At 44.0% G+C, this 15,665-nt stretch overlaps 1 pseudogene; it reads left to right on the top strand.

The window, feature by feature from the left end:
• Positions 1 to 6,997: 6,997 nt before the first annotated feature.
• On the top strand, positions 6,998 to 12,888 carry LOC122643389 (annotated as a pseudogene).
• The last annotated feature ends 2,777 nt before the right edge of the window (positions 12,889 to 15,665 follow it).

Genomic DNA, 15,665 nt, shown 5'->3' with positions numbered 1-15,665 from the left:
TGGGGGGATGAGCCCTAGCCTACAAAATCCTCTGCCAGGGACTATACTGGCGACGAATGCAAGAGGAGGCCATCCAATATGCCAAGAAGTGCGAGCAATGTCAGTTGTTCGCCCCAGTACCCTATCTACCCGCCACCAAGCTGACATCAATCCTCAATCCCATCCCTTTTACCATGTGGGGACTGGACATCTTAGGCAACTTCACAGCAGCACCGGGAAATAGAAAGTACCTGGTCGTCGCGATTGACTACTTTACTAAGTGGGTCGTAGCTAAACCCTTGGCCAAGATAACAGAGACAGAGATGGAGAAGTTCGTCCGCGACGACGTCATTTACAGGTTTGGGGTACCACAGATCCTCGTCTCAGACAATGGCAAACAATTCAACAACCCCAAATTCCAAGCATTCTGTCACAACTACAACATCTACTATTGGCCTATATCGGTAGCATACCCATAGGCCAATGGTCAGGTGGAGGTCACCAACAGAACACTACTGGAAGGAGTCAAGAAAAGGTTAGAGGGAGCCAAAGGAAAATGGGTCGAAGAGCTACCAAGGGTCCTGTGGGCGTACCGAACTACAGTACGAACACCCACAAGAGAGAGCCCATTCCGCCTAGCATATGGCACTGAAGCATTGATGCTAGTAGAGGTTTGCGCCATGTCCCATAGGGTTCTGCACTTCAACGAACGTACCTATATCAACGAACTACGGGCGAACCTAGACTTTATAGATGAGGTCCGTGAGAGAGCACTACTAAGGAACGTCGCCTACCAACAACGTACGGCCAGATACTATAATGCTAGGGTCAAGGAAAGGCTATTCCACTAGGGAGATCTAGTCCTACGGAGGGCAAGTGCATCACAGCCACAGAAGGCAGGGAAGCTGTCAGCCAACTGGGAAGGACCTTACATAGTCTCCAAGCAGATACGTCCAGGGACCTACCGCTTGAAGACTCCAGGGGGCAAGAAGGTAGACCGTACATGGAACTCAGAACACCTGAAGAAGTATTACCAGTAGAAGCAAACAGCTCCATCGATAGTAGCTTTGTCAAGTAGTAGCAAGAGTGGTAGTGGTAACAACATGAGTAGCAACAGCAGCAGATGCGATGAGACGACATCACTGTTTCAAGGGCAATTTAAAAATTTTCATTCAAAATAAAGAGGTGTTTCAGGAATACTTGTCTTCTTCTACCACTCAATCGAATCACTACCACTACACCAAGGTGTTACACCACCATGGAGGCTTTATGCCTAAGGCAACATGCCACCACTGAGGCTTTATGCCTAAGGCAACATACCACCACTGAGGCTTTATGCCTAAGGCGTCATGCCACCACTGAGGCTTCATGCCTAAGGCGTCATGCCACCATCGAGGCTTTATGCCTAAGGCAACATGCCACCACTGAGGCTTCATGCCACCACTGAGGCTTCATGCCTAAGGCGTCATGCCACCACCAAGGCTCCATGCCTAAGGCGTCATGCTACCACTGAGGCTTCATGCCTAAGGTGTCATACCACCACTGAGGCTTCATGCCTAAGGCGTCATGCCACCACCGAGGCTCCATGCCTAAGGCATCATACCATCACTGAGGCTTCATGCCTAAGGCGTCATGCCACCACCGAGGCTCCATGCCTAAGGCGTCATACCATCACTGAGGCTTCATGCCTAAGGCGTCATGCCACCATCGAGGGTTTATGCCTAAGGCAACATGCCACCACTGAGGCTTCATGCCTAAGGCGTCATGCCACCACTGAGGCTTCATGCCTAAGGCGTCATGCCACCACCGAGGCTTCATGCCTAAGGCGTCATGCCACCACTGAGGCTCCATGCCTAAGGCGTCATGCTACCACTGAGGCTTCATGCCTAAGGTGTCATATCACCACTGAGGCTTCATGCCTAAGGCGTCATGCCACCACCGAGGCTCCATGCCTAAGGCGTCATACCATCACTGAGGCTTCATGCCTAAGGCGTCATGCCACCATCGAGGGTTTATGCCTAAGGCGTTATGCCACCACTGAGGCTCTATGCTTAAGGCATTATGCCACCACCGAGGCTTTATGCCTAAGGCGTCATGCCACCACTGAGGCTCTATGCTTAAGGTGCTAAGCCACCAAGCTTCGATGACCACCAAGGCGCAATGCCACTACCAAAATCCCTCGACTATCAAGGGTCACAGGGCATCAATGCGCAAACAACCACCAAGAGACAATGCAATCAAAGAAAAGCAACAACGATCACATAGAGAAGTCATAATAGTTACAACTCAAGTTCAAAAAGAAAAAAGGTCAAGACGTCTACAAGATCGGTACGACCGTAGGGTCAAGGGACCACAGAGGGGTGGGTCACCTCTGACCCAGCAAGAGACATCATGTCCACCTCAAGAAGACGCGTAGCAGCACCCCCCTCAGGTAGGGCAGCCTCCACCTCTGACATTGGAATGCTCTCCACCACCGCTACACCAGGAAGCACCGCAGTAAACTCAGAGAACCCCAAGACAGAGAAGTCATAATCGGGGGTCACCTCCAGGACACAAGCGGCTAAGTCTCGGACCCCTCCCTCATAGGTAGGCTGAAGCTGCGCCTGATACAGCATCGAGAACGCTGAGGATGCCTGGAACTCAGCCACAGCTCATTCACCTATAGATGCCAGCTCCGCCTCATGACTCCCCCTCAACGAATGAAGCTCCTCCTCTAAGGCAAGAACCCTAGCCGAGCTCTCGGTAGCACCAGCAGAGGTCACACGAAGCTCCTCAAACACCTCCAGGAGCCTTTCGAACGCCACCGCGAGCTCCCCCGATGCCCTCTGCGCGTCAACCTCGGCCCTCTCACGGGCATCGATCTATCCCTGGAGCTCCCTCTCCACATCATGCAGGGTACGCTGTATCTGCACCTCGTGAGAAGCGTGACTCTCCAATCGAAGCACCGCCTCAACAACACGGTGATGGACCTACAATCAACATGGCAAGCGATAAAACACTCTAAGCATAAGTGGAGCAGCGAACATGACGAGACAAAAAAGGGATAACTCACTGAAGCCATATCATGGTAGAGAGTCTGGGCCAGACACGCATTGCTAAGCCTTTGCAAGGCCACCCTAGCGGTAGGGACCCTACCCCTGTCCACCCACTCCCGCGACACACCGGCTCCAGCCAAGGTTGAGCCCTCCGGCACGCCCAAGGTGATCACCAGGGACTCATCCATCACGGGAAGATCAGTGGTAGTACCACCAGAGGAACTCATGCCTTTCCCCTTGGAGAGGGGCAATGCAGAAGACCCGAAAGGGGCGACAGATGGAGGCAGAGGCACAGAGCCCGAAACGCCATCATCATCAGGAGAAGTACGGGGAAGGAGGACACGTACAACAGAGCTCATCACATGGGCATGTCCTGGACCACCCTTCCGCTTTGCTCCAATAGCCACAGGCGCAGAAGGACCACCAACATCGATCACTCCAGCAGATGGACCACCCTGAGAAGTGGCCTTCCTCAACAGATTGCCACGGAGCAAACTGAAGTCCAGACGCATATCCACTGCATAGACCGCCCAACCGGTCAGATGACATATATATTCAAATACAAACATGCCAATCAAGTACAAAAGACAGTGCTCTTACCAGGACTCAGCTTCCAGAGGGACAGGAAGGCCTCCGAGTCTAACTCCTAGACGTGGAATGGATCGTGACCCAGGCACAGCTTGAGGGAGTCACCCTCAAAATCACTCAGCTCAAGCCCCTGATTGACTCTCTTGAGGTCAATGACTTCCCTAACAGTCCGTAGTGGGCATCGGGGGACCATGGCAAAAAAGAAGCGATCCCTCTAATACTTCACATTGCTAGTGATCCTCGTGAGAAGCTCCACAGAGGCATAGGGCCCCTTGAGCACGCGGTGAGCAAAGTGATAACATCCATGATTCTGTTTCTTCAACAGATAAAAGTGGGAGAACAGGGGAACAGTAGTGGCACTCCCCAGGCGGGCGAAAAAGACATAGAAACCCAAGATCACCCTCCAAGAATTGGGCAACACCTGCCCAGGGGTGAGGTGCCAATGCTCTAACACCAACTCGACAAAGCGAGGGATAGGAAGGCGAAGGCCCTGGAGAAAAAAGGAACGGTAGAGACAGATCTCATCTGCACGGTGAGAGAAGGCATACTAGCCAGGTCCAGGAGTGCGCAACATGACCTCAGCGGGAATATGGAACTCCTCACGGAGGGAGACCAAGTCAGAAGGTGACAAGATGCTAGCAACATGGCCCAACCTATCAGCAGGACCGACGACTGAGGATGCCGCCCCAGAGGGCCTACGATCCCTACTGGGACCAGAGACACTAGAAGGTCCCACACCTCCATCAATAGCACTGGGGGAGGGTATAGAGGATGGAGTACCCATAGAAGAAGGCAATCCTGGGGAACGCTCCTCTGGAGATCCAACCCCGACTGAAGCAGGGCCAAAGTCACCCGGAAATGACATGAACGACAAGAGAGGAATGGACTACTTACTCGAGAAAGCGATCTCCCAGACGAGAAGCTAGCAAGAAAAATGAAATGAAGGCCACCTGCAAAGTATAAACAGCAGATCCATCACAGACAAGAAGAAGAAAAGTGAAGAAACATGAGGGTCCATCACACCCACGCCGCGGCCACCATAGGCGCAGCCTCACACCCGCAGGTGGCGGCCACCCAGGCGCGGCCTCACGCAGGCACGACGACTAAGCGACCTCACTCCCGCAGGCGCGGCCACCCCAAGCGCCGCCCCACGCCTGCAGGCGCTGCCACCCAGGTGCGGCCACCCTAGGCGCGGCCACCCTAGGCGCAGCCCTGCATAAAAAATAAAAAAAAAAAAGAAAGAAGAAGGGGTCGAACTTACCTCAGGGGGAAGGCAATCGCATGAGGAGGCAGGCACACGACGCGGCCACACCACTGGCAGGATCAAGTGACAGAGACCACCAGAGGCAAGGCACTCAAGCCAAGCACCACTCAAGCCCTCCAAGCAAACAAGGCACCAAGTGAGCACAAAGCAAACACAAGGACCCAAAATCAAGCAAAATGGATACTAGTCTAGGTGACCCAAAGACAAGCACATGGTGGCCACCAAAAAGAGGACAAAAGATAAAAAGTGGAATGCAAAGGGGAAATTAAAGAAGAGCAAAATGGGAGACAAAAAGTAAGAAAGAGAAAGGAGAAGTGAAAGAAGAGAAAGTGAAGGAGAGGAACATATATCTACAAAAAGCAAAAGAAGAAAAAGTGTAGGAGGAAAGGTTTGAACCCCCAACCTCTCCTACCTCACTAATAGATTTACAGGCAAGCCCCACAAAGAAAGTTTATTCGCAGTGGACTCCTCACTATGTAAAGGCATCTACTCTCTTGGACATCCTATCTCATGAGAGTGGGGGCCAAATGATACATCCAACATTCACCGGACCAATCAACGGCCGCCATGTGTCACAGGGCGACCCGCTCCAGAACCAAGGAGAACGAATCGGGGGTCCCACCCGGGCGCGGCCAGCACCCAGGCGCGGCCTCACCCAGGCGCGGCCTGCACCCAAGCGTGGCCTCACCCAGGCACAACCTACACCCAGGCGAGGCCTGCATCCAGGCGCGGCCTCACCCAGGCGTGGCCCCACCCAGGCGCGGCCTCTCACCCAGGTGGGCCTGCACCCAGGCTCAGCATCGTGGATGCGGACGTGATGTATATGGACACCGGGGCCACTCGTCTATGACCCGATCGTGTCATTGCAGACTCATGTCAGCACCAGGACTCTAGGCCACCGCTTAGAAGTCACGTCACCCAGATGGATTCAAGCACCAATGACGTTATCACCACACGCAGGTATCTATCCAACAAGGATCTTGATACCACCAGGACACTCCCTCCTGCGGGGAGATGGCCAATCAGGATAGAGCCCCGTTATCCAGGGCCTCTATCCACTCAATGGCACAATCGCCATCAAACTGGGACTCTCCACACCGCCATACACTACTATAAAAGGCAAGGTACACAACCCCATTGGGGACATCTAAACTCATATTGAATAATTATTATTCATCTATTTGCTCAGGAGATCTAACTTTGGCATCGGAGAGCCCTAGGCCGGAACCACACCGGTTCTCTCTGTTGACCCCTTGGTCCACTTGCAGGTGACGGCACTCGCAAGATCGCTCGACGATTTTTTGACACAACAGGCCCCACTAGATAGAACCATCTAACCTAAAACCCTAGTCTTTCCTATAAATACTACCTGGAGGCAACAACCTGTTTATTCCAAACTTGATATGCAGGGTGTATTACTTTAAGCAGCCTTGTGCTTAAACCCTAAACCCTAACAATCTTAAAGCAATAGATTTTTTATTTTTTCTCTCCTCGAACGTGCGCTACCTTTATCATTGCTCTAGTTTTTGGGTGATCAGCTTTGGCATTCATCATTCATGATTCTGTTTGAGAGATCAGTTTTGGGTGATCGGCTTTGGCGTTCATCATTCATGATTTTGTTTGAGAGATCGGATTTGGGTAATAGACTTTGGTGATCTTTCGTTCACGGTTTTGGCAGAAAGCTTTTTTGTTAGTCAAAGCTTTTGTATTTGATTGATTGAGAAAAAAAAAAAGTGAAAGTTTGCAAGTTTCAGTTTTGGCAGAATGCTTTTTTTTTTTTTTCTTAGTCAAAGCTTTTATATTTGATTGATTGAGAAAGAAAAAAAAAAAAGCAGAAGTTTGATGGTTTCGGTTTTGGTAGAAAGCCTCTTTTTTTTTCTTAGTCAAAGCTTTGATCAAATCTTGTCTTTGGTTGATTAAAAAAAAAAGACAAAAGGAAAACCTTTTGATTTGATTTGATTGTAAAAGTTTTTTGGCTTCGATCACTAGCCAGCGACCAGCGCCAGTGTCGAATACCATCGGATCCTCGTCGGCTGGGTCTGATCCGTCGTATCCTCTGCCTCTCCTCTTACCAGGTGGATTGCTCTGCTTTAAATTTTTATAAATAAACAAATATATAGCAATCGTTGAGATGGAAAAACATGCTGTTCCGTTTGAGATTATCAAATTGGAAATTTTTAGTGGATCTGAGTTCAGTGCATGGAAATGGAAGACTCAGTTTGGTTTAAAATATCTGAATGTTTTCTATACCATAACGAGTACTTTCAACTACTGTATTGATATTGAGGAATCTCAATGGGTTAGTGATGAAAACTTCTATAAAGATTATTTGTTGAATTGCTTGTCACGTAGATTTGCAGAGACCTACAGTAAATTTGAAACTACAAAAGAAATCTCGGATAATTTAGATGCTCAATATAAGAAGGTAGAGAAACTATCCAAAACTCACTTGGTGGATAAGTTTATGGACTTTAAATTTTAGGAAGACAAGGCAATCCTCCCTCAAGTAATTGATCTTGAGAATTTACGGTCTAAATTAAACCTAGAAAAAAATACCTGTTTGTGATGCATTCCTAGTTGGTGCTATTAATTTTAAATTACTTCGATTTGGCATTCTTTTAAAACTGAGATGTATAGAAAGAAAGTGCAAGTGGGGCCGGATGGTATCAAGCGATTCATTCGAATCGAAGATGAGAATAGGGCTAGGAATAACTTGGAGATGGTTAAACAGCAACAGTCAGCTGCTAACATGGTTACACATCCCAAGACATTTCCTAAGAAATCCAAGCCACCTAAAAGTGAACAAAAACCGTTGAAGGCCAAAAAGACTACTTTAAAAAAGAATGGCAAGTGTCACAACTGTGGTAAGTGGGGTCACTATGCATTTGAGTGTAGATACCCTAAAAAGGGGGATTCTGACACACTAAAGAAGGAAGTCCACATGATGGTGGATAAGACTTAGCCTACCAATTTTATTAGCCCTACACATAATTGGCCCTTGCACCAAATTACTATGAGAATAGGATACAACTGATGATGAGAGAGGCATGAGAAGCAGAGGAGACCAGAAAAAACACCTTTCAGCCACAACTGATAATTTGTAAGCAGGATTAATTGGGAACTGTACCCTTTAAATCAAGTAGCTCCTCTCAATCTTAGTTCCTCTCAATCGTAGCTCCTCTTTATCGCAGCTCCTCTCACGGTGAACATGGTGGCGTAGTCTGCTCCTCTCAATCTCAGCTCCTCTCAGTCGTAGCTCCTCTCTATCGTAGCTCCTCTCACGGCGAACATGGTGGCGTAGTCTGCTCCTCTCAATCTCAACTCCTCTCAGTCGCAACTCTTCTCTATTGTAGCTCCTCTCACGGCGAATATAGTGGCGTAGCTCCTCTCACGGCAAACATGGTGGTTGAGAAGGGAGAAGAGAAACCTAGGGTTTCGTTAGCATAGGTGTTCTAAAAAAGGAGAAGAACATCTCTAACGGTCATATGAGGTAAGTGAGGGGTAGTTTGGTCATTTTACCCTTTCAAGGGTAGAATGGTCTAAGACTGGTCAAAAATATCAATCCGTTACTTTGCACATAACGTTCAAGACTAACGGCAAGAACCAAAGTGCTCCAATGTTTTGAAAGTAGGGGGAAATTTACAATTAGAAAAGTTTTAGGGGGCATTTAGACAAATGGGCATTTTTAGGAGGGGCATTTGTCAAAACACCTTTTTTTAATGGATTTGGGTCTTGCGATTCATGTTACCATTTATGACATGTTTTTGACTTTTTTTTTTTGTTTAAATGGATATGTGATTCACCTTACCATGTGACATAGGACAGTGCATATATCAATAAAAATATATATATATCATATTATTATTATACAAAAGCATGTTGTGGCAAATCTTTCAATTACCTATTCTACCCTTCATTCTTATCTATAATTCCATCTTCTTCTCATTCTTTCTCCCGTCTTTTGTTATTATATTCTTTCCTAAAATTGGTACCCTAAGTTTTTTTTTATTTTATTTTTTCTTAATTCTTAAAACCGTTTTTTATGACAGTAAATCTGTCGAATCCCATTCTTACCAAAAAAAACAAAAAAAACTCTCTAATCAAAATCAAAACTATGTAATAGTGTGACCTTCTATTTCCCTCTCCCTCTCCAATCTCCCAATTCCAGTCCTCTCACGGCTCAAACAAAACGAACCTCTCTCTTCTCTCTTTTCTCTCTTTTCTCTCTTTTCTCTCATCATCCTCAATCCTCATCGAAACTTGAAGTTTGCAGCCTCTCCAAATCCAATCGTTGCAATTTCGAATTTGAACTCTTTGTCGACATTGCTAATCGTCCTTCAGGTTACGGCTTCAGAGGAGGTCGCTTTGCCTCTCAGAGTAGTGCAAATCAAGGGTTTGGTAATCTTCTCGGACCTTTTCTGTTGGTTTAGTGCAGTTGCACAAGAATTCAAACAAATTTTTTTTAGGGAGGGGGGGATTTTTTGGATTGTAGAATGTCAGAAAAATGGCCGCAGGTCTGTAAGAGGGTGGATCTGAGGTCGATTCTACCATTAGATGTCTTTAGTACTAATGATTTAGTGATTTCCCTACATCTTTTTTGGTTTTTGATTTGTAATTTTATCCCTGGCCTGTAATAAATCCCACCTATTTTGTTGGTGACTTCGATCCGGTCATCGCATCGGTGCTCCCACAATCATCTCTTGAAGCTGCTCTATTCGCAAATACAACAGACCGGCTTCTCTTTCAGGTAAGAAACTCCAGACTTCTTGTTATTTCTCTGTTTTCTTTGTTCTGTGGATGACAATCATGATCTCAATCCCTTTATTATCTGTTTGTTCTGTGAATGACAAGCATGGTCCCAATCCCATTATTATTTCTCTATTCTGTGAATGATAAGTATGATCTCAATCCCATTGCTATTTCTTTGACTTTTTTTTGACATGAGAACATGATCCTATCACCAATTTGACATGGGTTGTTGATGGATGTAGGGACTTCAAAGTTGACCTTAGCTACACTCTCTTTCATTCACTTATCCATGTCTCTCTTACTCCCTCTTTAATTTCACTGTTTCTCCCCCCCCTCTTGCTAGGGCTTTTCTCCTCCATTACTCAATGCCTTCTCGGAAGATATCAAAGAAAAGTAACATAGTTGGTCACATGATATGTTCGATTTATTTATTGATTTTTATTTCGACTAGATTTCAAGTGCTACCGTTGAGTCACACTTTCTTTCCTGGCTGAAGCATCTTTACTGCCACATGTAGTGTTTGAGTTGATTGCTTTTCAGCCTTCCCCACATGCACTTCTAGCTTGCCCATTCTGATTTCTACTCCTTCACTCTTCCCCCTCTCTGCAATTATAGTGTCTCCCACCCGCCATGGTAATTTTAGTTGAGTTTCTTTTGGTCTTAGGAACATTTTAGGCGAGTCATGCAACCATCTTTAGCATGGTTCTCAACACCATCAGATTAGGATTTCTATCATGGATATATTAGTATATGTTAGATAGGAATATTTCTTCTTCTTTTTTATCTTTTTGGCAGGATTGGGGGATAGGGTATTACTTCTCTTTGTCTCATGTAGCCAAACCATTTCTTTCCAACTCATAAACAATTCTAAAATCTCTTTTTGAGGAAAAGCAAGAATGGTTTTAGAGGTAAAGGATGATAAGCATTGTGCTGTCAAATTCCACCTTTCCAATATTAAACATTTGCTGTCAAATTCCACCTTTAAAGCATTTTTGAATGAGATCCTTCAAATTCAACTAGCTTCATTTTATGGCCTTGCATTCATATTGTTTCTCAAATGGGTCCAGCCTTGTTTTTGGGCTTTACTGTCTTGGATTTCCATCAGTTTTGCTATTTATTTTGGTTATGTTGTTTTCCATAAGTAGCCAAATTTCAAAGTTCTTGACTACAGTAATGCTCAGACCTTTTCAGCAAATATAGTACATTCCTATTGGGCTGTAAGCCTGGTAATGTCATTAAATGAAACGTCTGGCATTGGGTTTAACCCAGTGGGTGAAAAAACTGGAAAAATTCTTAATTAAATGACTCAGATGTGAGTGCAGCTACAGGCCAGACATCCTCACCTGAAATTAAGCAATCTCCTTTGAGATCCACACAGCTTTTGAGTTTTTGAGTTCTTTGTGTAAAGATTCAAGAATATTGTTATCAACTCCCCCTCCATAGTCCATAACTCCTAACCCAAATCCTAAAGTTTAATGTGGTCACATAGATGATCATTACAACCTTGATTTTGGTGGAGGCATTGAGTAACAGACAATCATGATCTAGGAGAGAGGAGTATATGAGCAAATAACAAAATGGATAGAGAACAAAAGAATTAGTAGAAATGTGGTGGCAGGGCACGTACTCTCCTTCTCCAACACGAGTTCCTCACCTCCCTTTCTCTCTCTCTCTCCAGGCTTTGCTGCTCCAGTACAGCTCCTAAGTAGTTTCATATTATTTTTCGTCTCTGGTCATCTGTGCGAAAATGTATCTTATCTTCTGATTACCTTCGCTGTTCCCTCTTATATTCTATGATCACCTTACATCAGCATTATGTGCCTGTGCATTGATTCAATCCGTGATTGCTAAGGATGCAATTGGTTATTAATTTTCTGAATGCCCTCATTTTTTATTTATGTAATTTATTGGGATAACCCCTAGGGTAGTGATAGTGTTTCTTTGCATCAAATTGTTTTGATGATGATAATCTTGTATAACTGTTATATATTTGACCTATCATGCTGCATGAACAGGTGTCTCCCCAGGTGAAGGTACAGGTGCAACAATGTCAGATGATGATGATGATGACCAGGCAGATAGTGATAGAAACTTGTTTGATGGAAGCTTGGAGGGGCCAGACGGGATTTGGTCCTCTTATCCCTACTGAGAGTGAAAGATCTTGATGGAGCGTGTGAGGCAAGAGCTGAAGCATGAGCTGAAACAGGTGAAGATCAAATACTTGGCCTTTTTTTTTTTTTTTTTGCATATCTAAGGTTTCCAACCATTTTTTACCTCCCCTTCCCCATTAAAAAAGAAAAAGAAAAAGTGGTTTCTAATCAGTTCCCTGGATCTTTCAGGGTTACAAGGAGAAGATTGTGGACATAAGAGAGGAAATTCTGACGAAGAGAAGAGCAGGAAAACTCCCAGGAGACACCACCTCACTCTTAAAAGCCTGGTGGCAGTCACATTCAAAGTGGCCATACCCAACAGTAAGTCTGGTTAAATCCTACTAGCAAATCATTCAATTGCGTATGTGATGCTATCAACTTATTAAATGCCCGAGTTTCTTGTTCTCATTTCAGGAAGAAGACAAGGCGAGATTGGTACAGGAAACAGGCTTGCAATTAAAGCAATTTACTAACTGGTTCATTAACCAGAGGAGAAGGAACTGGCATGGTAACCCTTCATCTTCTACAGTATTGAAGAGCAAACGCAAGAGGTATTCTAGCCAGAGCATCTCTACCTGTTGAAAGCTTTTGATTCTTTTATGGACTTCTGCCAACTTAAATTTGAAAAAGAAGTAATGCAGGTGAAAACACTGGTGAACAGTTTATGTAGATGATATTCTACCCGCATTTGACCCCAAACGAACAAATGTTCCCTCCATGCTTCTTGATTATACAATGGGTGTTTGAGCATCGAAATACAGAGAAGCATGTAGATCTTAACAGGATATGGCCGCATGAGGACACTATAGAGGTCCATGTAGAGATATTTATGTTGCTTATACCGAAAAGCCTAATGTGGTAGATGAGGCACGCGACTATCTACTATTTGCAGGTGGTTGGTTTGAACACTGGAAGTTTCGTGCACAATTGACAGGTATGGATGCAGTCAGCTCAATACCTATGATTCATGTTTTGCTATATTCTTGAGGTTCAAATTGAAAAAAAAAGATATATATATATATAATATTGTAACAGTGCTTTAGTACATATTTTTCTTTCTCCCTATAGTGGCAGATTTGAGAAATTCTACTCTACATATGCCAATAATTATACTCGCAGGTTTTGGGTGTACAGTGTAATATTCTTGTGGATGTTTCTCCTAGCACTTCAACTAGCGACAATTGCATGTGGTTCGACATTTTTACCCCAGCCATTGCCTTCTCGCCTAGGCGTCTTCCGTTCTCTGCAACCCCACCCCTGTCCCTGCCACCGCCATTCTCTGCTACCCGAAACCCACCCCTCCCTTCCCTTTCCTGTGATTACCCAGGATGCCTGGGCGAGAAGGCAATGGCAGGGATAAAAATGTCTAAAAAATTAAGTGAGGGAGGGAGAGACACTATTTTGTCCGAATTTATAAACCTTAACTTGTTTCTGTCTATTTTTGTTAACTCAAACATAGAGTGGACAGTTTTGTACATGAAAACCCAAAAGTAACTAATCATGTAATTTTCCCTAAAATATTTCCACATTTTACTCTCAAGGGCTCACAGCTTGCACATTAATAAAATAAAATAAAATACCTTAAACAACTATGAGTTCCATTGTGGTCTTCAGGCTTGATAACTATCTGATTGGGCAGTCTTTTTATTTTATGAGTCCTTTTGCCATTCTGTTTTGGTATCTGTAGGTACACATGATCTCTTCTCTAAGTTCTTTAGTAGAGAGCTAATAGGCCAGTAATATTGTTAACACCATCTATGTTAGGCACCAAAAAACAACAATATTTTTTCAACCCATTGATTTTCGTGTGAGAACAAAGAGAAATGCTGTTTTGATTGTTTCCGAGAAATCATGTAGGCTGCACTTGATTTGTTTCGTGAGTACAGCCATCTTCAAACTTTGTGTAAAATCTTGGTATTTGTATTTTTGTTTGTCAGAGTTCAACACTCCTAAATATTTTTCAAGTGCATAGTACGAGGGCCAATGGGAAAAATTTTAAAACTCGGGAATGTGACTCGGATCAGCCACTGGCATTCCTGATCCGGATTAGCCAATACATCCTGATCCAGGATGAAAGTTTATGAAATAATATTGTTATCAGTATTGGATTGCTACATTGTATTCCACTTATCCATCTTGATACTTAAAACCATGGCAATAGAATAAGTGGAAGGAGGGTTGTTTGGTTACATATAAGGGCTCTTTATGACTGAAAGTCTGAAACTTGTCTACTTGTTTGGAGGTGATCCGGCAATCATCAAGCCTTTTTGAATCACCTTTGATAAGTTGCCAACTGTTTGTTTCAATTAATCAATACCTTATAGACCTCAATTTCATTAATTTCTCAGACCTTTAGCATTCTTGAACACTGCAACCAAGAGCTCTGACCTTGTTTTATTAGATGTGATTACGAATTTCCATCTATTATGTAACATAGTCTGAGCATCAACTGGATAATCCCTGGGCATTTTGCCTAGCTAGGACCCTGGACACCTGCATTTGGGTTCTGGGTGGTGGGTAAGAGGAATGGCAGCATGATTGAAATTAAAGTGTAGGAAAGGTTCTTTGTTTCCTTAATGCCTAAGTGCCTTAATGTGTCTTCTTTTTGGTTCAGAATTTATGTTATACTGACATTATCTCTTGATCATCAGGTTTATGTCAATAAAAGTGGACAGGAGTTGATGGGGCGAATTGCTTATATGCAATATAGGAAGGTACTTCTATATAAATTTTATGCCATTGTCTTAGACATGCCTCTGTTGCGTGATGTTTCACTGATCTATTGTTTGATACAAAGTACCCTCCTAGAATAATGGTGAGTGGATCCCAATTAAATAATTTTACTGTTGATAAGAGAAAAAGATTTCTTTGTGTCCTTACTGAATTCTTGTCCATTTTCTTGTCTGGTTGTGAATTGTGATAAGAATAGGCTACCAGTCCCAGTTCTGATGATGGTATCTTTGTAAGGTGTTCACTAATTGCGGGTCGGGGAACGGGTTGAACAGACAACCAAGTGAAGAACCATTGGAACAATTATTTGAGCAAGAAGCTGGGGATCAAGAAGAGTTCTTGGTCAAATTTAGAAAGAGAAAAACTGAAAAATGCGGAACTATGGTGGATTGGACGAAGATTTCCCCAATGATTGGACTCTGGGTTCATTAACTGCCACCTTTATTGTTCATGGTCTGAAATACCCTTCTCCAATCCAATCAGAGAGAGTCATATCGGGTTGATGAAGAGATACTTCTCTTCCCCATGGATTGAGGGGGAGAAATTGAGTCCTAATGGATCAGTGTCACCTATGGTTTTCAGAAATTAGAGTCACTGAAGAGTTGAAATATAACTGAACTCTTCATGAATTGATAGAGGCTACATGCATGGTCTAGAGATAGGGATCACTTGTAGACTTATATATGCAAGTTCCAACAAAAAAATAGCAGCTAACCTTGTCATGGGACATTCTTATGCAGGTAAAAGAGAAAAATGATACCTAAGACTGGACAAGCGATATGATTGGAATGTAGGGGCAACAGATTGTCTATAAACTAATGTGCAGGAAGGTTGTTTTAAATGAACAATATGAGCAGTTGATGTATCTATGTCATTTCATGTATCAATCAAAACCTATGCTCGATTTCTTCTTTTCCAATGGGCTTGTATCTAATCACACATTGACTGAAGGGATGCCAACCAATACCATGTTGATGTTGGTTCACTTTAGATAGACACCATGCTTTATATAAAAGAGAGATTATGAACAGGTGATAACTAAAATGAGGAGCTATCCAGTATTCTATGATAAAATACTGTTTGTATTGTTATCAGCAAAAATCAGCAGCATTATAATCTGACTGAAATGTGGAAATGTATTGCTAGAACAGAGACTAAAGACTGCGAGAA

This window comes from Telopea speciosissima, chromosome 10 (assembly GCF_018873765.1).
Source record: "Telopea speciosissima isolate NSW1024214 ecotype Mountain lineage chromosome 10, Tspe_v1, whole genome shotgun sequence".
Classification (NCBI taxonomy): domain Eukaryota; kingdom Viridiplantae; phylum Streptophyta; class Magnoliopsida; order Proteales; family Proteaceae; genus Telopea; species Telopea speciosissima.
Note: the sequence above shows the minus strand (reverse complement) of the source record. Positions and strands in the feature narration are given on the sequence as shown.